This window comes from Myodes glareolus, chromosome 18 (genome assembly GCF_982192425.1).
Source record: "Myodes glareolus chromosome 18, mMyoGla1.1, whole genome shotgun sequence".
NCBI classification, from domain to species: Eukaryota; Metazoa; Chordata; class Mammalia; order Rodentia; family Cricetidae; genus Myodes; species Myodes glareolus.
The window spans coordinates 49539966-49567113 of NC_142043.1; the positions used below are offsets into that span (position 1 = coordinate 49539966).

Here is a 27148-nt window from a genome sequence, read left to right on the forward strand (position 1 = left end):
TTTTTAAAAGTTATGCAGAAAGTAAAATATTATCGTTGTCAAGAATTTAATTTTTTAAAAAAAATATTAATTTTAGCTGATGTGTGTTTTGTTTACATGTATGCATGTCCGCTATGTGAGTGCTTGGTGTCAGTGGGCCTTGGAAGAGGACATTGGGATCCCTGGAACTGGGATGACAAATGGTTGGGAGCCTCCGTGGAGGTGCTGAGATCAGACCCAGGTCCTCTGCAAGAGCAGCGAATGTTTTTGACCACGAGTCTGGCCACCTCCCCAGCTCCGTTAGACTTCTGCTATGGCTTCTGTATCTTACGTTTTGCTTAGAAAGGGTTTGCTTTAGCAGTAAGTATACTAGCTTTGCTTTCAGAACATAAACATTGTTCTGGAATTGAACTTAGGTAAAGGAATAAGGCTGGAAATCAGCTTAACTCCCCCTGTCCAGTTTAATTGTTTCTTTACTTAATACCTTGTGTTCCGTCTTTGAAAAAAAAAATCACTCTTTTCCTTGCTAATTCAAAATGTTATTTTTTAAAAATTTATTTATTTGCATTTTATCTACATTGCTATTTTGCCTGCATGTATGTCTATGTCTATGTGTCAGATCCCCTGGAACTGGAGTCACGGACAGTTGTGAGCTGCCATGTAGGTGCTGGGAATTAAACCCAGGTCCTCTGGAAGAGGAGCCAGTGCTCTTAACTGCTGAGCCATCTCTCCAATCCCTCAAAACACTATCCTTATCATAAAGGAACTTTATATTGGAGCTCACAACTCAACCTTTTCTCTTTCTTCTATTAATATTGATGTCTTTTTCCCCTCCATTCATTCTTGCTACTACTTTTGGAGATCAGATCTCACTATGTAGCTGGCAGCAATTCTGCTGCTTCAGCCTTCTGAGAGCTAGTGTTACAAAATTTTTCAACCATGTGCCTGACTCGATCATATTTTTATTTTTTATGTTTTTGTTTTTGTTTTTTCAAGACAAGGTTTCACTATTTAGCTCTGATTGTCCTGAGACTCACTTTGTAGACCAAGCTGTCCTCAGATTCACAGAGATCTGCCTAACTCTACCTTCTGAGTGCTGGGATTAAAGGTGTGCGCCACCACCACCTGGCCAATCATTTTTAAAACAACCTCATTTCATACTTTTTTTGTTTTTTTTTCGAGACAGAGTTTCCCTTCGTAATAGCTCTGATATCCTGGGGCTCACTCTGCAGAACAGGTTGGTCCTGAACGCAGAAATCTGCCTGCCTCTGCCTCCCAGATGCTGGGACTAAAGACACATACTGCTTCTGCCTGGCTTTCATACTTTTTTAAAAAAGATTCTTTTGTGTGTGTGTGTCTGTGTGTGTGTGTAATGTGTGTTCATGTGTATGAGTGTATGTATGTTTGTGTATATGTGTGTGTGTATGTGTGTTTCTGTGAAACCAGAAGGTCTGTCAGACCCCCCTGGAGGTGGAGTTACTAGTGGCCATGAGCTTCACAATGTGGATGTTTGGAATCAAACTCTGGTCCTCTGGATGGGTAGCAAGATCTCTCTCTCTCTCTCTCTCTAGGTCTGGTTATTTATTTGTTACTCTTAGAGACTTATTTTTGACTGAACTCTGACTTAGAAGTTCTCAGCGAGGACATCCTATGTCTCTTTGCAATCTGCTCCTGGTGTTTTTCTTTGACTTCCTTCATTTTCTTGGCCAAAAGTTTTAGTACATTCTGCAGCCTCCTTCTGTGTTTTTCTTAGTGCATTGCTTCTTCAGAGTAATACGTCTGCATTTGTGTTGCAGGACACATGGAGTAACAAGACGCTGCATCTTGGGTACTTTGGTCCCGGGCTTCTTACCTTCTTTAAGGCTTTCTGACAACGAATTGGTGGGCATCATCTTTAGAGAGATGGAAAAGCCTGATTCTGCCATCTCTTGAGGGTCCCATTGATGAGGCGCAGTAGTGTCTCTCAGTCAGGAATATTCTCTCTCTCTCTCTCTCTCTCTCTCTCTCTCTCTCTCTCTCTCTCTCTAATAATCGAGTTGAGAACACTCAGATTGGCGTCCACAATGCATACACAAACAAATCTGTCCTTTCTCTCTCCAGTTCCCCTTGGTCTAGAACAAGAATGTCTCTTACGCACTTTGCCAGGGATAAAAATGCCTTTCTCCATTGGGAGACCTTGTTTGTCATCCTCACCCTGGATCTGAACCACATAACCCTTCTATTCTCCACTTAGAGTGGAGCACAGCTACTTCTGTGGCCATCTGCTTCTCATAGAGCATGTGAAGTTTTTGTTCATCGTTCACTTCTAAGGGTCTCCATAGCCAGTGGCAGAGAATGAGACACTCATCCTCATCTTTACACAGCTGACTGTCTAGGCGGTGCCATGAGAAAGAGTTAGCAACCGAAGAATGGAAAAAGAAAATGTGGCACAGTTACACAATGGAGTACTACTCAGTAAAAAAATATTGACATGTTGGAATTTGCAGGCAAATGGATGGATCTAGAAAAAATCATATTGAGTGAGGTAACCCAGACTCAGAAAGACAGATATAATATGTACTCACTCATAAGTGGCTTTTAGACATAAAGCAAAGGGAAACCAGCCTACAATCCACAACCCCAGAGAACCGAGACAACAAAGAGAATCGTAAGAGAGACATACATGGATCTACATAGGAAGGAGAAAAAGACCAGATTTCCTGAGTAAATTAGGAGCATGGAGGTCACAGGAGAGGGTAGAAGGAGAGAGAAGGAAGGGAGGGGAATGAAAAAAATGTAAAGCACAATAAAAACAGAAAAAAAAAAAGGAAAAAAGAAGCCTACTTAAGCAAAAAGTATTTGATAAGTTACATGAGGCACTCAGAATGTCCTCCAGGACAGAAGGAGAAACAGTGCAAGACAGCAGACCAGCAACAGCACCTAGCTGCAACACCGGCACGTGCAGGCAGAGCTTCCGGCTTCACCATTCTGGGCCTTTGAGTTGGACCTGTGATATAAAGTCACACGCAAGCTGTGATGAGCAGGTGAAATCTGACTTCCCTTTCACCGAGTCTGTTTATTTATTTACTTTTTAAAACCGTATACCTTTTGTAGTAGATGCTTCAGATTTACCGACTTAATACCTGCCCCTCCTTCTCCTTTCCTATCGAGCTTCAGTGTGGATAAGCAAAGCAAAGCCGGGATTGGAAGAGTATTAAGTGAGCACACTATAATATCTGTCACGAAGAGTCTATCCTAAAAGTGACTTTCCTTCCTGACCTGATTTTTGCCCCTCAGTCCCCTGAACCCCACCGACAGTGTAACCGACACAAATTTCTGGTATAATTGTAAAACAATGTTAATATATCACCCTATAGAGCCTCATACAAATTTACTTAATTTTTTATTGCATTCATTTATTTTGCATAGGTGTGAGCAGGTGTGTGTGTGTGTGTGTGTGTGTGTGTGTGTGTGTGTTCATGTGTGAATGCTACAGCCCACGTGAAGAAATCCGAGGACAGGTTTGGGAGTCATTGTATTCTTTCTACCATGTGGGTCCCAGGGATTGGCCTCAGGTTGCCATGCTTGGTGACAAGAACCTTTAACCATTACTCTACTGACTATAATTGTATTTTGATACGTTTCTAGAGATCAATATAAAACTCTCTAGTTTTAATTTTTCAGATACTTATTTTCTGACTCTCTCTCTGATTCTAATTTTTTTCCCTCATTTTGAACCTCTTACCAACTTCCATTTTCCATATTACCCAGAAAGGCCAACGAGAACTCTTTGGTAAGACATATACATTTCCATAGCCGTGTACACAGTCATTCTCAACCCATGATGCTTTGCTCCTCATGGAGTATTTGGCAGTATCTGGAGATATTTTGATTTTCATAACTGGGGAACGGGTACTACTAGTGTCTCATGATTAGAGGTAAGGGATGCTTTCAAAGCTCCTACCACGCTATGAACAGCCACCACAGCAAAGAATTATCTAGTCCAAAGAATCAGTTAGAGAAAGCTTGCTTTAATACAGTACACTCTGAAGTAAACAATTTTTCAACGAGTATGATTTCTTTTAAAACATTTATTTTCTATTATTACTCTTATGTTTATTATTTTATGTATATGAGTGTTTTATCTGAATGTATGTAAGGATACCACATACATGTCTGGTGCTCACAGAGACTAGAAGAGAGTGCTGGATCTTTGGGAACTAGTCATGGATTGGTTGTACGCTGCCATGTGGGTGCCGGGGCTGAAACTCAGGTACTCTGCGAGAGTAGCCATTGCCCTTAACCAATGGGACATCTGTTCAACCCCAAATATCACTTACTTTACTACCTCTCCCCAGACTGTTAGTATGATCTATTCATCTTAAAGAGCATACTCTTTGGTAGACAGGAAAAAAACAAAGTAAAGTATTTGTCACTTTTCTTCCTCCCTACCTCTGTTAACATTGTGAACTCTGCTTCTGTGGTAGGAGGACGTCTAGTTTCTTATCCCTCATCCTCAAACACAACCTAAGAGATTCTGTGCTGGGCATTGTTCACAAGTCTTCTCTCATTGTGTGTCCTTAAAACATCGAGTTCCTTAGAAAGCTCCTGCACACCACAGTGAGTTATTCATGTGTGGTCTCCCTCATTTCTTCCTCATTTGTGTTTGCAACAGTGATTTTCCTCCTTGACCTACCTTTAACTCTAGAGTCTTGGCTCTGAGATAGCCTTGTATCTCCTGTGAACGGCTAAGCTACCCGAGATACTCATCTTACTTTGCACTATGTTTCCCTTCTTGGCTGTAATGAACTCCAAGGTGATCTGTTCAATTTCCCTAAGGTCTCCGTCACTTCCACTCCCACAGTATATTCCTCATTGTTGTGAAGGCTCCGGTTCAGGGTGGCAGCTTCATTCTTCGCTCCTTTTGTTCTCCGAGTGATAAAATTGCTGGGAGAGAGGTGGAAGAAAGTACAAAGGAATAATTCCTTAGAGTTCAGACTTAAACTACTTAATTATCCTTTGGGTTATGTTGAATTCTTGGATATTTAAGTCTTTATTAGGGTTATTATTTAATCTATTCTAAAAATTATTTAATATTTGTTTTTGAGATAGATCCTTACTACGTTACCCAGACCTTGAACTCACCCTGTATCCCAGGCAGGCCTTGAATTAGTAATCCTCCTGCCTCAGTCTCCTGAGTAACTGGTGTTGTGGACCAAAGGGAATTTTCTTCTATTAAAACCTTTTTCTTAATGTTATTTATTTTTTCCAGTATATGTGCATGTGTGTGTATGTGTCTGTGTATGTAAACCTTTTTCTTAACATTATTCATGTTTTTCAGTGTGTGTGTGTGTGTGTGTGTGTGTGTGTGTGTGTGTGCACGCGCGTGTGTGTGCATGCTACTGCCTGCTCGTTGAGAACAATTTATTGTAGTTGGTTCTCTCCTTCTATAATGTAGTTTCTGGGTATTAAACCAGGTTGTTGTTGTTATTATTGCTATTATTATTATTATTATTATCCACTTTTCAAGACAGGGCTTTTTTGTGTAGCCCTGGCTGTTCTTGAACTCACAGAGATCCTCCTGTCTCTGCCTCCCAAGTGCTGGGATTAAAGGCATGTGGCTGTCTCAATTCTTGAAGTAGAGGGCAAGCATCTTTATCACATTTCTGGGCCCAGAAGACCTATATCCACTGGGACTTTTTTCCTATCCTTGTTACTTGGTCATTTTTCGGATGTAAGTTTATTCCTAGAAACCTTAACTGATTTAAATTGTATACGAATCCTAGAAATTCATGTTTCTGCCCACGTCATTTTTGTGTCTGATTTTACCAACTAGGCCCTCACATCCTAGGGTCTAATATATCAACCACATGGTGAGTTCAAGGCAAGCTTGACTGTGTTTTATTTCTAGAAACTGCAGTCTTCTGACTAAGGTTCTCAGTGATGGCTGCCAGGAGGTGGCCTGAAAACAGACTCCACTGGCTCTCTAGAAAGCAGTTCCTATGCATTCAGGGGTGCGAGTTGCCCGTTTGGTTCTCTATGCCATCCTCAAGTCTCTGACAGGGTGTGAGGTATACAGGTGGCTCCCATGGCTGCTATGTGCAGACACAACAGAGTTTTGTTTCTACTTCACCCCAGTTTGTACCATTCCTGAAACCAATAGGAAAGTAGACAGATTTTAAAAAATGAAAGTATGATAAACAAAGTTAATTAGAAACTGAAGAAGATAACAAGTATTTTATTTTTAGTAAGATTATGTCTCAAATATTACACAGGACATAACTTAGGCTAGAAACTTATTTATTGTTCACATGAAATCAAAGTTAAGTGGGCATTTTGTGTTCTATCTGTGAACCACATAGTAAGGAAATACGTTCCTCATGTTTGTAAATCTTCAATGAGATCTTCATCCTCTTGTGTCTCGGAGGGTATGATGGGGTCCTTTCTGGTTCACCAAGGTTGTCCCTTCTAGTGTTTTCCACAGCAGGGCTCATCAGCACTGGGAAGACCACAGGAAGCTTGTAGAGGGTCTAGAAGTCTTCAGAGAAGGGCGTGAAGACCAAGACATCTTCCTTTCTCAACAAGCTTGATAGTAGCAAGTTTATTTTCTTATTATCTACTCATTTCAGTGTGTGTGTGTGTGTGTGTGTTGCATGTGTGCGTGCATGTGTGTGTGTGTGTGTGCATGTGTGCTCTTGAGGGTGTGGGGTTATGAGGGTGCATGTAGAAGCCAGATGTTGACAGCTATATGTCACCCTCAGTCGCCCTTTTCAACTTTATCTTTTGGAGACAGGGTCTGTCACCGAGCCTGGAACTCACCGTTTCTGTGAGGCTGACTGGCCAGCAAGCCCCACAGATTCTTGCATATCTGTCATTCACAGTGCTGGGGTTGTGTGCATTCTGCCATGGCTGGCTTTATGTGGGTGCTGGGGTGCAAATGTGGCTCCTCATGCTTGACCAGCAAGCCCTTTACCCACTGAGCCAGCTCCCCAGCCCTATAAGTGCTAACATTTATTTATTATTTTGTGTGTGTGTGTGTGTGTGTGTGTGTGTGTGTGTGTGTGCCATGGCGTTGGTGTGGGGGTAGGGGACAACTTCATGGAGTTGGTTCTTTGTTTTCGCCTTTATCTGAACTTGGGGTTAGACACAAGTTGCCAGGGTTTTATGGCAAGTGCTTATATCTAGTGAGCCATCTCCCTAGCCAAAGAAAGTTTATTTTACATTATTTTTAAAAATAAAATTACATTTATTTGTTTATTTATTGTGTGTGTATGGACGCACATATGTGGCATGCCATATGTGTGGAGCTTAGAGGGCATCTTGCATCTTGTGGGCCCTGGTGTTTTAGCTCAAGTTGTCAAGCTTGGCAGCAAGCACCTTTACCTGCTGAGACCTTCTGTCAGGCCAGAAAGCCGTTTTTGTTGTTTAAGAATCACACTGGTCCTGATTAAGATTTGCTACTGAAGACTAGAGGGGTGGTTCAATTGCGAGAACTTGAGTCAAACCCAGGAACCCACTTAGAGAGCTGGGCACCGCAGTTCACGCCTGGAACCCCATCCTTGGTGGGTTCGGAGAAAGACCCTTACACTACAGACGCCCCATTTTCCGCCTTACTCCAAGAAGGGTGGTTTTCGGGCCATGGGCCACTGAGCTGAAAGGCTCTTCTGACCCAGCCGCTATGCTTGGTAGAAAAAGATGAAGCTACGGATGCCATGCCTTACATCTGAGGGAGCGAACTGCTCTGTCTTGAAGTCATTGTGGCCTCTGACAGGACCCACAGCAGGGGAAAAGGTCACCCTGGGGCGCGGGGGAGTTTCCATCAGTAAATCTTGTGTTGGGCACAGAGCAGGGCATCTTTTAACAGAGCCCGCTTATGTTCTGAGTCGCCGCTCTGTTTTCTCTCTCCGAGGCATGTAAATCGCCCCCAGAGCTTTTGAAAAGTTTAAGGGACAATTTAGTAACTGGAGTGACTTATTTTAACTTGAAATATTTTAGATATGATCTCATTTTATCTCAAACTATTAAAGTAGGCCCTACCATTACCATATGTATTTTACAAATGTGACCTTATAGCACATTATTTTACAGTTATTAGATTCTGCAAAAGACTATTTTTTTCCATTATGATATGATCTCAGGAGACTATTTCTTTTTTTCTATAGTTCTATTCTCTGCAGTTTTGAATATATTCATTGTGTGTGTCAGGGCTTCTTAACCTTTTTTGTGACCCATTTTACATGAGAAATTTGCCTGGATATAAAATTTACAAAGCACTTGTATAAATCAAACATTTACTGATAATAAAACATAAGAAACTTATTTTAAGACACTTCTTTGATATATGTATATATATGCATATATCTTATTAAAGATAAAGACAAATCTATATATGAGTGAGATGATGTGCATGTTTAACTTTTACATAAAGAATTAAATCTTGCCTGAATATTTTATAGTGCAGGACATAGAATATCATCACCCCCCCCCCCATTTGTCTATATATTGTTAAAGCTGAGAATATCACTTTACACAGATATATAGTATAAAATGGCAGAAGTACGTTTAGGGGCATTCCAGAAATCATTAGAAATTCTGTCCTAATCCCAAGAGACAATTCATTAATGTTTGTTTTATGAAACTAAAGTCAATAACTTAAATAACAAATTTGAAAAATCAAACATTCTAACATAATTTAAAGATATACTAATTTGATACATGTTGAGAAATAGTCAGAAACAGTTTTTTGTTATCTGTAATTAAGTCTCTTTTGTTGTTATGCTTCTTTGTTTCTTTTGAGACAGGGTCTCTCTATGCAGCTCTGACTCTCCTGGCTTTAATTTACAGAGATTCGTCTGGGTATTCAAAGACTGCATTACCATGCCAGGCCTTCGTCCACACTTTTTTCCTCCCGAGATTAGGCATATCTTTAATCAGGAGGTAGCGGCAAACTCACCTCTTGTGAGTTCCAGGACAGCCTTGTCTACATGGCAAGTTCCAGGCAATCTAGGGCTAGATAGAAGGAGAATCTGTTTCAAAAAATATAAAGAACTCTTAATTAGTAAGGAAAAAATCAAATAGAGAAGAACCTAAAGGAGCCAATGCGTGAAAAGCAGTTTGCAGAGAAGAAAATTGGCCTATAAATACATGAAAAGATTGTTAGCTTGTTTCACCAGTTATTGGGTAAGCACAAATTAAAACAAAATGGATACAATGTTAATACATGGACTATCTATTAGATTATAAATAGTCATATAAATATGACTGGAGAGGGGCCAGTGAGACGGCTCAGTGAGTTTGGTGACCTGAGTTTGATCCACCAAGTCCTTATGGTGGAAGGAGAGAACTCACTCTTGCAAGTTGTCCTCTGACCTACACATGTGCTCTCTCTCTCTCTCACTCACACACACACCCCAATAAATAAATAAATAAATTTAAAAAATAAAAAAGAATTGGAAGCAAAGGGAACTTTTCTGCAGGGAGAGCAGCGTTCAGGGCTGGAGACCGGGCTCAGCTACGGACAGCTAGCCTCACCCCCAGCATCAGCAGAGGGCCTTCCCAGGAGAATCTGAAGCAGCAGGGACTGCAGAGCTGTGAGCGATGGCCTTGAGTGCCTTAGGCCAGTACTCCACCCTGGAGCTGTAGCCCCAGCCGGAGATACTATGATTCTTGCAAAGCGGATTCTCTTTGCTCTTAGGCATGTATTTCTTTTGTGTTATTATGTAAACCCAGGCATTGTAGAGAATTAATGGAGACATGAGTAAAATAGATGTGGCTACTTGGTGGTGACATCCATCACAAGTTTTCTGTTACTGCCTTTGTGACAGAGTGTGGGAGAAAGGATTTCTTTCCCCTCTCTCTAATATAGCTCAGCAACCCAGTGGCTCCCTGCTCTGGAATGAAGCAGGTTGGCACGGCTCCATAAGCCTCACTTGGGAATGAGATACAGAAATTTCTATTTTTTAACTTACTGTCATTCCTTTGCTTTGGGTTCAGCTATCCTTTTAACCACCCCATACCCTGTCTTAAAAAAATACCTACTTATTAATAAGCAATAGTGCGCCTTCTTTCACTTTCCTTTGTGAAGCATTTGCCACGACTTTCGGGGCAGTTCTAAAGTGCTTCTATTTTAGGGCCTCATTTCTTTGTTTCCTTATTATAACCTATCACAAGTGGGGTAGATGACGTTCCCGGGTGAAGCAGATGCAACTTGCTAAATAAAAATGTGTGACCTCAATGGCTGCCCACTTTAAAGTCAGAGGAGCAGTGCATTTGTTGGTTTCCACAGTGGCTGTCTAAGATCTGATTTGAACAAGCAGAATTCTACAGAGAGAGGCGTCTTTCCATAGAGCGATCATGATGGCTCAGTAGGCCATCAACACTGCAGTCAGCATTCCTTGATATTTGCTGTGGGAATCTTTTATTACATTTTTAAATTTTTTAAAATTTATTTTACATACCAACCACAGTTCCCCCTCCTCCCTGTCTTCCTGTTCCCTTCCTCCACCTCCTTTCTACTTCCCCATCCACTCCTCAGAGAGGGTAAGACCTCCCATGGGCGTCAATGAAGCAAGGCGTGTTAAGTTGAGGTAGGCCCAAACTCCTCCTTGCCTGCGTCAATGTCTGTCAATGTCTAGCGAGGCGTCCCACCATAGGGAACAGGTTCCAAAGCTGTGGTGTGATTCTTGTGAGCGGCTTCTCTTCATGGCAGTTTTACAGGTCTCGTTTCACAGTGTGAGAAAAGCAGATGAATGGTGGCTATAGTGGATAAAGCTATGAAATGGAGTTTGAATGCAAATGCAGTGACTTTCATTAAAAAAAAAACCTTTGTATTAGTTTATGTTAATTGTACAAAATACTGTGCTTCATTGGGACACACACACATACACATAAAATATACTCTGGTTACCAAGCGTATTCATCTTTTTAGCCTCTTTTGTTTAGGGTCTGGCCTCCAACCCCACATATAGCTGAGGCTGACCTTGAACTCCTGTTCCTCCTGACTTTCCCTCCCAAGCGCTGGCGGTACAGGTTTGCCCCACCACACCAGGCTCGTCCTCTGTGATCTCTCTCTGAAGGCTCACTGTAGTCTCACGGATCAGCAGGTGAAATAGGTGGGCACTTCTCATACTCTCTTAGTTAGACATCTCTGTTTAGTTCTTGGACTCTGCATTTATAGATGCTTGAGTATAACTCACGTGTGTGTCACTCACTGACACTATCTGAAGCGTGCCAGGATCAGAGACGCTTCTGGACTTGCCCACTCTTGAGCACTACCTCTTATCTGCCTGCTGCAAAAGTTCAGGGGACCGGAGGGTTCTCTTGAAGGGAAGTGTGAATACATGCACGTGTGTACAAAATACTGAAAAGTAAGATATAGGAAGGCATTTTCTTGCTGAAAGTACAAAGGAGTATCCTAAATAATAAATATTTGGTAGTCTTCCTTTTCTCCTAAGCATTATCATTAATTTTTTTTTTAATTTTAAGTCATTTTAAGTAGAACCGAAACTAAAAACTTTAGACTTAGGATTTTAAAGCATCCTGGGAAACCAAATCTGCTGGGTGGAACAGGGCTCAGGAGAGCCTGTATCAGGAAGCAGACTTGTTGGAAACTGAAGTGGAACTAAGTGGTTAGATGAGTGCAGAAAAAAAATCAGTTGCTGTATAATCTGGACTTGGTGACTGAGTGACAAAAGGGATGGGCTCATTACCCACAACACCGACTTTTCAGTTTTCTTTTGGATACTTATTCTATTGGTTAATTGGGAAACAACTTTAAGTATCTATTTTATACTACCGAGAGTGTGTCTGCTGAGAATGCTAATGCCATGAAGCTTTGTAAGAGAATCAATAATATTTGCGCTTGGTTTCCAAGTGGACAACATAATTTTCACCTAGCTGTTAGTTGTTACTACACAAGTGAAAAATGACACAAATCAAAAAATTCTCACATCTTCAGATTTGAGAAGTGGTGTGTGTGTGTGTGTGTGTGTGTGTGTGCGCGCGCGCGCGCGCGTGTGTACACACTTGTGCCTGACCGTGGAGACCTGAGGTTGACTTCGGGTGTCTTTCGCAACTGTTGAGTACCTTATTCACTGAGGCAGGCCCTCTCAATTGAAGCTGAGTTCACCTTTACATTTAGTTTGCTAGCCAGCTTGTTCTGCGCATCCTCTGTTCGCACCATCCCGGCAGTGGTGTAACAGTGGCCACCAGGCTTAGACATTTACATAGGTGTTTGGGATCCAAACGATGGTCCTCACACTTGCTCAGCAAGCACTTCATCCACTGAGATTTTTATAGAGCAGATCACTTCAGTGAAGACCCTTCTCTTCGCTTTCGTCATCATCATCATCATCATCATCATCATCATCATCATCATCATCATAATTCATTTTCAAAGGGAACGAAGCTCTCATTTCCTGTTTTAATGTCCATGAGAATGGTTTCCTTGAGGCTGTAAATTGGCTTCAGTTCCGATTTTTGCCGCAGTACACTTGATTCCTTTGACCAAATTTTGGTCAAAGAAGCCAAAATTTGGGCTGGGAATGTAGCTGAGGGGTGGAGTGCTTGCCTTTCATGCTCCCCGATCTGATTGGAATTCCTAGAATGACTTCCAGAGTATAGAGATAGCAATCAATATTTTGCGGGGCGTGATGGTGCACGCCTTTTACCTCAGCACTTGGAAGGCAGAGGCAGGAGGATCTATGTGAGTTAGAGGCTAGACTGGTCTGCACAGAGAGCTCCAGGACAGCCAGGATTCCTGCCTCAAAGAAAGGAAAAAAAAAAAAAAGATAAAATTGTGGTCCTACTGATTTTGGCTAGTTACATAATGAAGTTTTTACTTTAAAGTGAACCAGGCCAAAGGATGGTTTACTATCGAAATTGAGGGTTTAGCTGTAAAATGAGGACTTTGCAGACTGCATGAGAAATTTGTTAGTCGTAACGTTGCATGCTCACGAGACACATAAATATGCTATCATAATAGCAACCATCTTTCCTATAATTAACCTGTAGCTTCTTATATGTAATTAGCACTAATTAAACATGGAAGTTAGAAAATGTAAGTTAAACAGACTACAAGTCAAATTTATACTGGCTGACAAACTGGGGTATTTTTAAGTAAATTTTCTAAGGAATGTTGAGATATTCTGTTGCAGTTTCTACTGAAGTTTAAAAATAAATATTCAGGGGCTGGAGAGATGGCTCAGAGGTTAAGAGCACTGACTGCTCTTCCAGAGGTCCTGAGTTCAATTCCCAGCAACCACATAGTGGCTCACAGCCATCTGTAATGAGATTTGGTGCCCTCTTCTGGCCAGCAAGCACACACACAGACAAAATACTGTCTTTTATTTATAAATAAATAAAAATTTATTATGTATACATAATAAATAAATAAATCTTTAAAAAATATTCAGTATAATATTGAGAATATTTAGAATTTAGTGACACCCTCCACTGGCAAAATTAAGGGATTGCATATAAAATAAAAAATAAACTAAGTGAGTTAATTATCAAAGAATTGAAAAGTAGAAAGTTTGCAAAATAATATAGAAAAATTACAAAAATTAAAAAGAATTAAGCCAGTGCATTAATTAAGTGAAAATAATATGCAAAGAACCATAATCAGAACTTCCTAGTATCTTGTTCTACTTTTTAACCAATGAAATTGATGATAGGGAAAGAATACTGTTAAAAAAAATGCATGTGTCCTTTGCCTCTAACTCCAATAACTATTTTGATTAATTTGTGATACTTAAACTAAAAATTTAAATACTTAAAATTTAAAATTATTTACTTTATGTGTGTGGTGTTTTAGCCACAAGTAATTCTGAGCACCATGTATGTGCTAGTGCCCATGAAGGCCAGAGGAGGACATTTCTCTCCTGTGGCTGGAGTTACGGATAGGTGAGTGCTGGGCATTTCCGTGGCAAGAATAGCCAGTGTTTTAACTACTGAACCATTTCTCCAGCTCTACTAAATTACTTTATTTAACTGAAGACAGGTTTTACTATGTAGCCCTGACTGGCCTGAGATTCACTATGTAGACCATAAACTCACAGAGATCCTCCTGCCTCTGCCTCCTGAGTTCTGGGATGAAAGGTGAGCGCCACCACTGCCTGATTTAAATGACTTTGATTTTACATCACTTTTGTAAGATCTCTTAGCATAATACGTAATGGTAATATCTTTTCTCTGGGTACCTTGACTTGATTTCTGTAAAAAGTAATTGGAATATTCTTAAGTAATTTATAAGCGTGATGGTTTCAGGAAGTATAAAGAATGCCTACTGCAAATTCCTTATTTCTACTTGTATAAATTCCGTGTTGGATTTCCAGTGATTTGGGTGTACAGAGTTCATGAAGGCTGTATTCAGGTTGGTCATGGATGGCTTTCCACCGCATCTTTAAAGATTAGAATCTAATGTCTGCTTTTGTCTCCACTGGCTTGTTGCTTTAAGAGCACCCATCCCCCTCCTCGGTTGAGCCACTGTGCCCTGTCAGTCATCCTGAAATACACTAGGGCGCTTGTCAGGCTGTTTGCTTACAAAGGCATCATAAGCCAAACTGTGAGCCACAACAGTGGTACTGCCTTCCTAAACACAAGGCATTGCTCAGGCAGCCGGTCAGTTTCTGTGTGTGGGGCAATACTCTGTCCTGCCTTAGGTGAGTCAAGTGTCAACTTCTTAAAACCAAACTTTGCTAAAAGGCCAACCCTAACAAGTGCTGATTACTCTGAGCTCAGTTAGACAGCTTGGGGGGAAAGGAAGGGACGCTATTTCTCTAAAATGGGACGACTAGAAACTGTGTTGTGCGATGATTACTTTTATGAGGTGATTTTCCTTTTAGTTACACTGAACTCTGGACTATTCTATGAAAGCTGATTTTATAAGTTCTGAGTAGATCAGCAGGCCTCTCAGATGCAGATAAAAATGTGATGTTCGAAACACAGTTTTTTCCTGTGTAACAACTCAGGCTAACCCAACTGAGTAGAAGCTCAATTCTGCTATTTGGAGTGTTTGATGGCGACTTTAAAAATAGCATGAAAACTAGTTCTCGTGTGCCAGTGCCCAAGCTATAGCAGCCTTACGTCAGAGCCCTGGAAAGCTCCTGCAGTGTGACGGAGTCTGAGTGGCTGGGAGGCGCTGGGGACTTCACGCTCTTCCGATAGGAAACTTGGGCAGTGAGAAGCGTTTTATTTGCGCAAACAATTTGGTTTCTCTTATCAGCCTCTAAACTTCAACGGCGCACGAATGTTCTCCTTGCATTACTTGTCTGCAGCCTTAAGTGTTTGTAAGGAGGGAGCTGACAAAGCAAAGCCAGAAAGAACTCGCGGGTTTTCATAACTTGTATGTTGATACGGAGTTAAAATTTGGAAGTTTTATCTAGCACAAATGAGAAAAGATTGCTTTTGTGGATGTGTAGCAAGACTGCTTATTTATTCCTCACCTCCTGTAGAAAGGATTTAAGGTGCTTACGAGGCCACATGAAATTCAAGATAAGATAAATTAAATGTGGTGTGAAAGAAAGAAGACCAAGTGTGAGAATATAAACCAGCCAAGAATAAGACTAAAAAATGAAAAAGGGAGGGGCTCTCAGTCACAGCGTCATGGGTCTCACATTCCACAGACTGAGAAAGTACGGCCTTGTATTTATCATGTGTGTGTGTATTTATCACACACAGAAGTTTTACGGAGGAATCTCACGTAACCCTGCTGCCCCCTCACTTTTTGGGTGAGGTGTTGACTGAGAAAATGGTGTGGCTTGTGTGTTGGTGGAAATGAAAGTGGGGAAGTCCTGTCCTTCAGACTCAGCAGCTGATTTACGTGGGCATAAATGTGGCCTCAGGTTCTCTAGGAGAAGGAAAAGAAAAAGGCCCATTACTCCATCCAGAAAAAGATTAGAGAGGCTTGGTGTTGGGGGAGAAAGCGAGTTGTCTCAATACAGTCAAGCGTCTACAGATCAGAACAGCTCTGAAATAAAACCTATTAGTGATTTTGCACAAATCTGTGGCTACAAGGCTCTGGTATTTTGTCTAATGCATTGTAATGGAGTTAGTTTCTTTCCTTACTTTACTCTCTCTTTTGTTTTTGAGACAGGATCTTACTGTGTAAACCCAGCCAGCCTGGAAATCTCAGAGATTCACCTGCCTCTGACTTCTGAGTTCTGGGATTAAAGAGCGTTTTGTTCTTAAACCGCAGTAAGATAAAATAGTGCTGTGAGTTCCAGAGCGGCCTCTGCCTCCCAAGTGCTGGGGTTAAAAGCATGAGTTACCAGGATTTTTTTTTTAAAACAGAAACAGCAAAAACAAAACAATAAAAACCTTTTTCAATGTAAATTTAACTTGAATTTCAAATTCATTTAGGTCAAAACTAATTGGATCAGTCTAATTGGAAATAAAGATTTTGGGCAGGAGCAAGGAACTCAGAGATAAAATTTCCTAATGTATTTTGATCTTCAAATAGCCACAAAACACCTGCTGTCTTGAGAATTCTGGGCTGAGGGCTGCTTCTCATACCACGCTAACTTTGACCTATGTAAATGAAAAAATGATCATAGAAACTCCCGCTGCTAGCACAGCATGGAACTGGAAAAAGATAAGAGAGCAGCAGTTAGGATTTTGCTAAGGCTCTTCCTGTGAATACTCAGATATAAATGCTGATGAACCAGGAAATCATTCTAGTCTTTTTTATACTCTATTATTAAAAATAACTTCAAGAATCTTTTAAAATAGCATAACCATTCTCAATACTTGTTTCTATAGTTTAGACTATAAACACAGATGTGGATCAACATTAGTTATTGTAAGAAAAAATTTACACATCAGATAGATACCACTGTACTGAGGTATAAATGGGAATATTTGTAATTAAAATGTAATTAATTAATATAATTAATTAGGTATGTGGGATGATATTAAGGATAATCTGGATGCATAGGTTTGTAACTTGAGAAGTAGATATTTAAGTCAAATTGCAGGGGTTGGAGAGATAGCTCAGTGGTTAAGAACTCTTGGCTACTCTTCCAGAGGACCTGTCTTTGATTCCTAGCATCCATACAATGGCTCACAACCCTCTGTAATTCTAGGTCAAGGGATCCAGTGCTCTCTTCTGGCCTCCTTGGCCATTGAACACATGAGGTGCATATAACATGAAGGCAAAACACCCAATACTTATACAATTTTTAAAAAGAGAACCTTTAAAAGAAGTTAACTCAGAGCTGGGCATGGTTAGACATACATGTAATCCTAATTTTGGACGCTGAAGCAGGAAAATATTGAGTTTGAGGCCAGTCAGGAACATGCGATGAGACTCTGTCAGTCAAGTCAGGCTTGGGCTCTAAAGAAACAGAGTGCTGCATCAAAGCAGGGCCAACACGCTGAAGAACAGCGGATTAATTTATGAGAGTATTTGTCCAAAGAACCTTGTGAAGCCTACTCAAAGTGCTAAATATTTTCTTTCTCCCCACTCCTTTCTTTTTGCAGTGCTTGGAATTAAACTTAGGACTCCATTCAGGCCTGGAAAACCCTCTTCCACATCCCAAGTTCAGAATTTTTTTTTGTTTAATTCAATTCATTGAAAAATAGTTTATATATATTGAACTAAGTCATGGGCTAGAGGAGATGGCTCAGCAATTAAGGGTATATATTGCTTGTGTAGAAGTTGGAGTTCCATTTCCTGCATTCATGCCAGGCCACTTGTAATTCCAGTTCTAGGGAATCTGATGCCTTCTTTTGGCTTCTGACACACACACACACTCACACTCACACACACACACACACACACACACACAAATTAAAAAAGAAAAAGTATACTTGTTGGGTCAAAAACAGCCAACCTGTTGTCTAAGGTGACTAAAGAAATTGTCACAACCTGTGTGTGAGATTCTGAGGTATTTCTTGTCTTTGATCATACATTGCTGATCTTTTTCATTTTAGCTATCCTAGATGTTCAGTAGTGTTTGTTACAAATTTAATTTTCATTTTTCCAGTTACTAGAGATAGTGAGCATTTTCAGATAGTACAAATGTCACCAGACAAATGCCAAAGACTGTGGGAGTAGACAGCAGGTGACAGCCAATATTCTACAGGCTGACCCACCAGGCGAATACTTTTCTGATGGGGTTTCTGTCTGTGATTTTTCTCCTGTACCACTGCATTTCTCCTCTAATAACAGCTGTGGGTATTTTTCCAATGGCTTGTGTGTTTATCTCATCTACTGGGCACACTTATAGCTGTGGATGGTCAGGAAGATGATTTCTGCTTAATTGTATCATTCTGAAGAGTAGAGATAATACTAGGATTTTTTCATTACTCAGACTGACATAGAAAAGTAATGGTATTCTCAGTCACAAAGAAAGATAACTGAGTATGAAAAAAACTAAAATGAATGACCTGGTTCATCAGCATTTATATCTGAATATTCATAGGAAGAGCCTTAGCAAAATCCTAACTGCTGTTCTCTTATCTTTTCTCAGTATGATGGACTTTCTGTACATATGCCCAACCTCAAGGTTTGGCCAACTAACTGTTTATTGTTTAAGTCCTGAATTTTAATCTATTTGGAAACCCTGACCACTTAAATCTACATGCTTACTTTAATCGCTGGTGGGTCAGCATGACCTCCCTAGCCTGAGAGAAACTGTGTGATCAGTTTGGCTCTGTTCTTATTGTTTATTCAAGAAGTGTTACAGGACCCTTGTTATAGGAGGACCCACTTGTTTGTCCTGGTTGCCCAGCTAGCTTACACCCAAAATAACCATACAGAAACTGTATTAATTAAAACACTGCTTGACCATTAGCTCTAACTTCTTATTTGCTAACTCTTACACACTAGTTTAACCCATCTCCATTAATCTGTGTATTGCCACGTGGCAGTTGCTTACTGAAGATTCTAACTGGTGTCTGTCTCCAGTGGATCCATGGTGTCTCTCTCCACCTTCCTTCTCCTAGCATTTTGCCTAGCTTTTCCCGCCTACCTGAGTTCTGCCCTATCAAGGCCAAGGCAGTTTCTTTATTCATTAACCAATGAAAGCAACATATAGACAGAAGGACCTCCTACACCGGACCCTGAAGATGTGACACATATTTGTCTAGAGGTTTTGTCTGTGAGAAGAAGCAGAAGAGATGTAGGGGGAATTAGGAGAGAAATATGAGAGAAGTGTGTATGCGTGTGTGTTTGTAGGGAGACATGGGTTAATGTGCAGAGAGAGAAGTGTGAGAGTGGAGTAGAGGAGATGTGAGAACGTGTGTGTGTGTGTGTGTGTGTGTGTGTGTGTGTGTGTGAAAGAGAAAGAGATACTAAAGGGAGACGTAGGTGAATGTGCAGAGAGAAAAGTGTAAGGGAGGAGTAGAGGAGATGCGAAAACTCTCTCTCTCTCTCTCTCTCTCTCTGTGTGTGTGTGTGTGTGTGGTGTACACACACACACTAAAGGGGGACATAGCTGAATGTGCAGCGAGAAAGAGAAGTGTGCAGGGAAGCAGCTGAGTGGGCAGAGAGATGTCGAAGATGTAGCTGTATAGAGAGATGTGTATATAGGAGAGATGTATGTGAAAGAAGAACCTAATGGCTGTGTGGAGAGTGTCACTGTGTGGACAGAGATGTGGTTGTGTAAACAAGAAGTATGAAGGTGTGTAGCTGTGTGTAGAGCTGTATGGCTGTGCAGGAGAGAGGCATATGTATGTAAAGAGATATGAATCTGTTTGTAAAGAGAGGTAACTGTGTAGAGAGATTATCAACAAAGAGAGATTACTTAAGTGTAAGTAAAAGAGGCTACCATCAGGAAAGCGTGTGCTTGTTCCTTTTTTTCTTAAGTTACCTTCAGAAAGCATTTACCCCTCAGACAGAAAAGTCTGGCCTTCACTGCATTCATGGATTTTTTTTTTGCATACCCTGGAGGCGGCCTTGGAGTAGGATCTCCAAAAGGCTCCTGGTAAAGAAATGTGAAATAGAGTCTACAGATGTTACATCTTCTAGAATTGTTAAAATGAAAAAAAAATCAACAGATTCCTCCTTTCAATAAGATTTTGATTAGATCTAGATTGGGCTTGGCTAGATTTAAATTTGACTTTTTTTTGGAAGGAATATTTCTTAGGTGACGTGATGTCATTCTCACCGTGTCCTGTCAGGAGGTGCAGTGTCGGGTTCGTCCTACTGCTAGAGAGAGCAAGACTGGTCGGTGAGCTCAGTCTCTGTGTGGTCCTCGCTACATATTCACGTATTACATGTTATTACATATTCATTGACCAGTCTTGGTTGAGATTTATCATCATATTAAGGTTATAAATAGTGATTTTTTACCATTCTGTAGTTCTTTTTCATTTTTATTGCTTAGACTTACCCTGTAAAATCTCTTCTATTTTTGTTTTATTATCAATTACCCTAAAGCTTAGCTCTTACTTCCCTGTGTTTGTCAAGTTTCAGGGAACAGGTGGTATCTCAGCAGTGTTAGAAGGTGGCTATTGAGCTTTTCTCTTTCTGGGCTAATTTTAACATCCCATTTATGCTTTGTCCTACTGTAATTTCTGTTCTTTTTAATGCTCACATTTGGGTTGGTAAGAATCTTTTGGTTCTTCAGCTTTTTTAGTTTACTTGTTTACTTTCGTTTACATTTTAAAATTTTCAGTTAAAACCCAGGCGTGTTGCTCCCTGGTTCCTGAGCTTTTGACAAGACCCAATGGGTTTTGCTTCCCGTACAAGAAGTCCCCAGATCCTGCCTGTGGTTCTGGAGCTTCCTTCCTCTTTATGGGAAATAGCAGTGAGGGAGCAGTCGACACCCTACAGGTACTATGCTGCCTGTCCCAATGTTTACCAGCAGGGCTAGAAAGTAGGTATTTTTCAGAAAGGGTGTTTAATGGAATGTCTGACACCTTCAAATATAGAGTTATAAGCTGTAATTTAAAGTTTCTGATTTTATATATGTATCTTTTTTCAATACTGAAAATCATTTCCTAATCATACAAATGAAGTTACTTATGTGTATATATGTATGTCTATGTATTCATTAATATACTCAAATAGATATGCATACATATTGTAAGAATATATTTTACAAAGACTATTTTAGCTTTCAAAGGGTATTTTAATATTTTTTTCCTCTAGAAGTTATCATTCTAGGGCTATGAGTACAAACACTATGTTCTGAAGTCACTTAGGATTACCCTTTTATGTGTGGTTATGAAGCTCAATTGAAACATGAATAAAGTTTATTTTGTTTGTTTTTGATGTCAGAGGGGTTGAATTATGAGTTATTTTTTAATTAGGTAAAGCACTTCTATAACTTTTGTCTTATATTAGTACCCTGACACTATGATAAACACCCAGACTAAAGCAACTTAAGGGAAAAGGATCTGTTTAGCTCACAGTTCAAACTACATCATTTTGGGAAAGCCAAGGTGGAAAGTGCTTGAGGCAGATCCTCATACATAATGCATCTGTAGTCAAGAGAAGAGAGCCCTGAGTTGGCGCATACATGCCAGTGACAGCTTACTTTCTCTACTCTATTTTAAAGAGTATTTATTATGAATGAGTTGGACAGCTTTTTATATACACAAAAGCTGTTTGTATATTTTTGAGTTGAGTCCCTCTCCCCACACCCTCCGAGACAGGGTTTCTCTGTAGCTTTGGAGTCTCTCCTGGAACTAGCTCTTGTAGACCAGGTTTGTCTCGAACTCACAGAGACCCACCTGCCTCTGCTTCCCGAGTGCTGGGATTAAAGACGTGCACCACAACTGCCCGGCTGATGTGACTTTAAAAAAAATTAATTAATTAACTTACAAACCAATCCCAGTTTCCCCCGCTCTCCTCCAGCTCCCCTACTTTCCCCTACCTCACTCCCATGTTCTCCTCAGAGAGTGTAAGGCCTCCCCTGGGAAGTTATCTCAGTCTCTTCCACCATCTTGTTGAGGCAGGATCAAGCCTCCCTCCAATGCTGAGCAAGGTGTCTCTCCATAGAGAATGGATTCCACAAAGTCATTTCATGCACTAGGGTTAGATCCACTGCCCAAGCCCTCTCCCTCTTTGTCACCTGCCTTCAGGGAGCCTGTTTCAGTCCTATGCAGGTTCCCCACTTGTCAGTTCAGAGTCAGTGAGCCCCCACCAGTTCGGGTCAGCTTATTCTGTGGGTTTTCCAATCATGGGCGTGACCCCTTTGTTCATATTATTGCTCCCCCCTCTTTTAGATTATACTCCGGGAGCTTGACCCAGAGGTTAGCTGTGGATCTCTGGATCTGCTTCCATCAATTTCTGGATGAGGGTTCTATGATGTCGATTAAGATAGTCCTCAGTCTGGTCACCGGAGAAGGCCAGTTTGTAGGCCCATATTTCTACATGGTATGGCAGCCAGAATCCCAGGCCACAGTTTGCACCTGCCACTGTGTTGCTGTGTTGTTCTGCTCCTTCTATGTAATTTGGGATAGAGATGTTAATTCAGCCTATGTGACAGGACTGGCATACAGAACAGGAGGATAGGAAGACGTGACAAAATGGGCATAGAAAGGTGTGGTCAAAGATGTGTACTTGACCAGAGACATTCACCTGGTTACCTAGGAAACAGAATGCTAATGCATTTCCCCCTCAGTTTATGTTTTGGTATATAAGGTTGTTTGGAGAGTAAACGCAGAGAAATTTTCAGGATTTAAACTCAGGATTTCATGAGGGATCACTAAAAATCTCCCTCCTGATAAAGCCATGTGAGTTGTCTCAGTTATTCCCATGTCTCCCTTCTGTTCCAGAAAAGTAATATAAGGTCCGGGCTGGCCCTGGACCCCGACACCAGTTAAAGCATCCTCTCCACTATTGCTTAAATTCTTAGCTGGGGTCATCCTTGTGGAATTGTGGGAATTTCTCTAATGCCAGGTTTCTTGTTATCCCCTTAATGGCTCCTTCTATCAAGATGTCTCTTTCCTTGTTCTCCCTCTCCATCCTTCCCCCAACTCAATCTTACTGATCACTCTTGTTCTCCTCCCCACTCCTCTTCTCCGTGAGGTTATTTTAATTGTATTTAATGTTGGTATTGATTGAGTCTGTTGATATGAAGTATAAATAAAGATGAGTGTACACAGTTTGTCCTTGTGTAATTTGCTATGCATCTTGTTCCTGTGCATAATGTCTTATTGACAAATAAGATCTTACTTTTTGATTTTTTTGTTTGTTTTTTCTTGACTCCTCTCTTTCCCTGTTCTCTTATAATGTCCTATTATCTCTCCTCCCTTTTGACTTTGCAATTCTTATTTGCATTCTTTCCCCCTTTCTATCTCTATCTGAGACAGATTCTCACCAGGCTGGCCTTAAACTCACAATCTCCCTGCCTCATTCTCTGTGGTGCTGGGCTCATAGGTGCACACCAGCACACCATACCTGCATTCTTTTAAAAATATTTTAACTTTTTTTGTATGTATCGTTTGTGTGTGTATGTGTGTACATGTCATGTGTGTGAAGATGCTCACAGAGACTAGAAAAGAGCATTAGATTCCCTGGAGCTGGAGTTACAGAGAATTATGAGACTCCCAACACGGTGCTCAGAATTGAACTCAGATCTTAATCACTGAGCCATCTCTCCAGTCTCCCAACTTGCATTCTTCATTAAATAAAGAATCTCTCTCTCTCTCTCTCTCTCTCTGTGTGTTTTTATGTATGCTATGTGAACACATGTGTAATAGTTTCATTGTGCTCCTTATCTATTTCTATCATTGGTTCTTATTCACATGATGTTTGCTTGGGTCCTTATTCTCTCTCTCCATTCCTTTTTTCCTTCCTCCATCCCTTCCTCCCTTCCTTCCTCCCTTTCTCCCTCCCTCCCTCCCTTCCTTCCTTCCTTCCTTCCTTCCTTCCTTCCTTCCTTCCTTCCTTCCTTTCTTCCTTCCTTCCTATTTTCTTTTGTTCAACAGGTTTTCTCTGTTTAGCCCTGAATGTCTCGGAACTCAGTATGTAGACCAGGCTGACCTTGAACTCACTACTATAGTACTACCACACTTGGCTTTATTTTCCAGTTACCTTGTTGAGTTCTCTCTATTGATCTTTTATGCTAATGACACTTCCTTGAAAACAGTCTGAGAGGCCAGGGGTGGGTGAGAGCGAGTTGGGGTAGCCAGCACCTTTTAGTTGGCTTTTGGCATTGAGCAATTGTTCATCCACGTCATTGTTTCTTTCACTTCTAGGAGATGCTTTCTTTTGTTGTTTAGTGCTCCCTAGTACACTCTATGACAAGCTCTCCTGGCAGAACTGAAGGGTTCACTCTGGTTGACTTGTGGTTGTTGTATTAGCTAGACAAGCTTAGTGGTTGACAGGATGGTCTTTCATTGTCTTGGTCTTGTTCACCACTCTTGTGAGTCTGGGCTTTCACACTCAGTTTTTACAAGGACAGCCCCTTTTGATTTATTTATTTATTTGTGTGTGTGTGTGTGTGTGTGTGTGTGTGTGTAGGGAGCCACAGTGTAGGTAAAAGTTTCTTCCCTGCCTGCTCCCGCAGCTGTTCAATCCCAAAGAAACACACAGAGGCTTATAACAATTATAACGGTTTGACCTATTAGCTCAGGTTTAATATTACCTAGCTCTTACAACTTAAATTAACCCATAATTCTTGACTGTGTTAGCCATGTGGCTTGGTACCTTTTCATCAGTGAGACATTTTCATCTTGCTTCCTCTGGTGCCCGGCTGGTGACTGCAGACTGAGCCTTTCCTCTTCCTAGAATTCTCCTAGTCTGGTCACCTCACCTATACTTCCTGCCTGCCTACTGGCCAATTAGTGTTTTATTAAACCAACGCGAGTGACAGATCTTTACAGGGTAGAAGAACATTCTCGCACAGCAGCACAGTTCCTGTGTGGAGTTCAGAGGATAACCCCTGGCAGTCAGTTCTCTCCTTCTACCATGTGGGGCTAGAGATTGAACCTAATCATCAGTCTTGGTTGTAAGCATCTTTACCCACTGACGCTTGCCTACCCTCCTTTGACTTCTATACCTTCTTTCTTTCTTTTTTTTTGGACACAGAATCTCACTGCTGTTTCCCTGGTTGCTCTGGAACTCACAGAGATCCACCTGCTTCTGTCTCCTGAGAACTAGGAACAAAGGCGTGCGCCACCAATTGTATTTTAGGGCAAAGCACATGAATTCAGTTTGTGAGGCAGCCTAGTGAGCAGGGGATCAGCAGGCCCTGAAACACGAGAGGACTGGACTCCATAGACGGCTGAGTGAGTCAGAGGTCATGAACAGAGCCTGAAGCTGCACAGCTGTAGGGTGAGCCTGCTCTGAGTGAGTGAGGCGGTGAGATCAGAGAGCAGAATGTTGGACTTAAACCCGGGGAGGGGCCTTCATGTCTAGGAAGTCGGAGAAGGAGGAGCTACCGCAGACTTGGGGGAAGATGGTCACTTCACAGGAGCGAAGCCTGCGAACGGGGCTTTGAAGCCAGGGCAGAAAGCCCCCTATTTCCAATGGAAAAGATATGTAGTACACAGGATCAAAAATAGCTCAATAGAGCTAATAGGCACATAGCCAGAGTTCGCAGAGAAACTTAAAAAAGTATCTGTAAATAGTGGGCTTGGATGGTTCAGTTTAAAGATTCCTTAGAGTTTTAAAAACTTTAAAAAAGCACGTAAGCACCACTCCTGCAAACCCAGAACTTAGAGAAATGTTAAGTTTTAAAAACAGTTACATATAACTGGTCCTCCATGTCTTTATTGATTTATGGAAAATGGATTCAGTGTTTTCAAGGTCTATGACTTGATTTTCTTTATATTACCAAGACTGCTTCTATTATTTACAGTTATTCAGGGAACAAAGGAGAAATCGGATTTTGAAAAACCACAGACTCTCCTCTCTCTCAACCAATCTAGATGTATGCAAGAGTGTGTATGCCGTGATGCTTGTGTGGATGTCAGAGAAGTCTCTTCCTTCTACTCTCTGGGTCCTGGGAGGGATTTGAACTCAGGATGTCAGACCTAGCAACAAGCAGCTGTACCTGCTGAGCCAAACCCGCTGAGCCAACTTGAGGCCTGAATTTGTTTTGTTTGTTGTTATTTTGTTTCAAACTAAGGTTGGCAAGAACTTCCTTCACTATTCTCTGATGATGCTGTGTCTTTCCTAGCTCCTAGTCCTCAGGGACTTCACTTTCACTGAGTTGTCATATGATACTCTGGTGTGTTGAAACTATAGGCTCACTCTGGACTCAGAGCAACATAAAACCACAGCCACCTTGAAAGCACACATGGAGGCCATGTTACTCCTGCTTTGGTTGTTTAGACTTGATGCCTTGCGTATTTATGCTGAAGCCAAGCATTATTCTGATCTGAGTGATCCAGCGAAAGCCTCTTTGATGTTTACATTTTAGATTATCTTCTTTGATTTCACTTTGACCAATATAGCTCTTTGGCTTTTAGAAAAATGGATAGGATGGTATAGTTTCAGAAGACAGTTTGATGATCTGTCCCTTTAGAAAAATAATAGCAGTAGGGCCTATGTCCTCCCTAATCAAGGCTTCTTGACCAGGTTTATAGTTCAGGCATGAACTCTTCCTTGTGGAGTGAACCTTGAGTCCCATCAGACAATTGCTGGTTGCTCCATAACTGTCATGTCACCACTGCACCAGTGGGCGCATCGGTAGACTGGTCATCACTGGGATGTGGTGATCTGAAGGAAAATGGCTCCCATCAGTTGTACATTTGAGCACTTGGTCCCCAGTCAGTGGTAGAACTGTTTGGGATGGATTAGAAGGTATGGAACTGTTGGAGGAAATATGTTGCCTGGAGCAGGCTTTTTTTTTTTCCTTTTCTTTTTTGAAGGGTTTCTCTGTGTAGTCCTGGCTGTCCTGGAACTGACTCTGTAGACCTGGCTGGCTCAAACTCACAGAGATCCACCTGCCTCTGTCTCCTGAGTGCTGGGATTAAAGGTGTGCACCAGCACCGCCTGGTGGAAGCACATGTTTTGATTTCTGTTTGGTTCTTATCAATTTACCATTGTGGGGGGAGGGAACAGACCAGTTAGATAATATTTCAAAGAACATTAATAAGACAACTTTCCCAGGGCTTAATGAAACAGTGTTTCAAATACCACACTGCAGGAAGCTCTTAAAAGTTTCTGTTACTATATGCCTGTAATATCCAACGTTTGTTCTAATATAGACTGTTCTATTTTATTGAAGCACCTACGTTTTGGAAGCCGAGGAAATGAAAAACTACACTCTTGAGGATAAAGGCTCAGTGC

The 27148-nt window shown here is 41.1% G+C and overlaps 1 protein-coding gene across 2 annotated transcripts in view; it reads left to right on the forward strand.

The window, feature by feature from the left end:
• Window positions 1-27148, forward strand: part of Ctnna3 (catenin alpha 3) — a 1405098-nt gene that overhangs the window by 6753 nt on the left and 1371197 nt on the right. The window contains exon 1 of one of the 2 annotated variants that reach the window (XM_087898188.1): window positions 14511-14618. The exons of the other annotated variant lie outside the window; for it this stretch is intronic. The gene's annotated coding sequence lies outside the window, so the exon portion shown is untranslated. Of the gene's footprint in view, window positions 1-14510; window positions 14619-27148 lie in introns of those variants that run through there. 2 annotated transcript variants of the gene reach the window in all.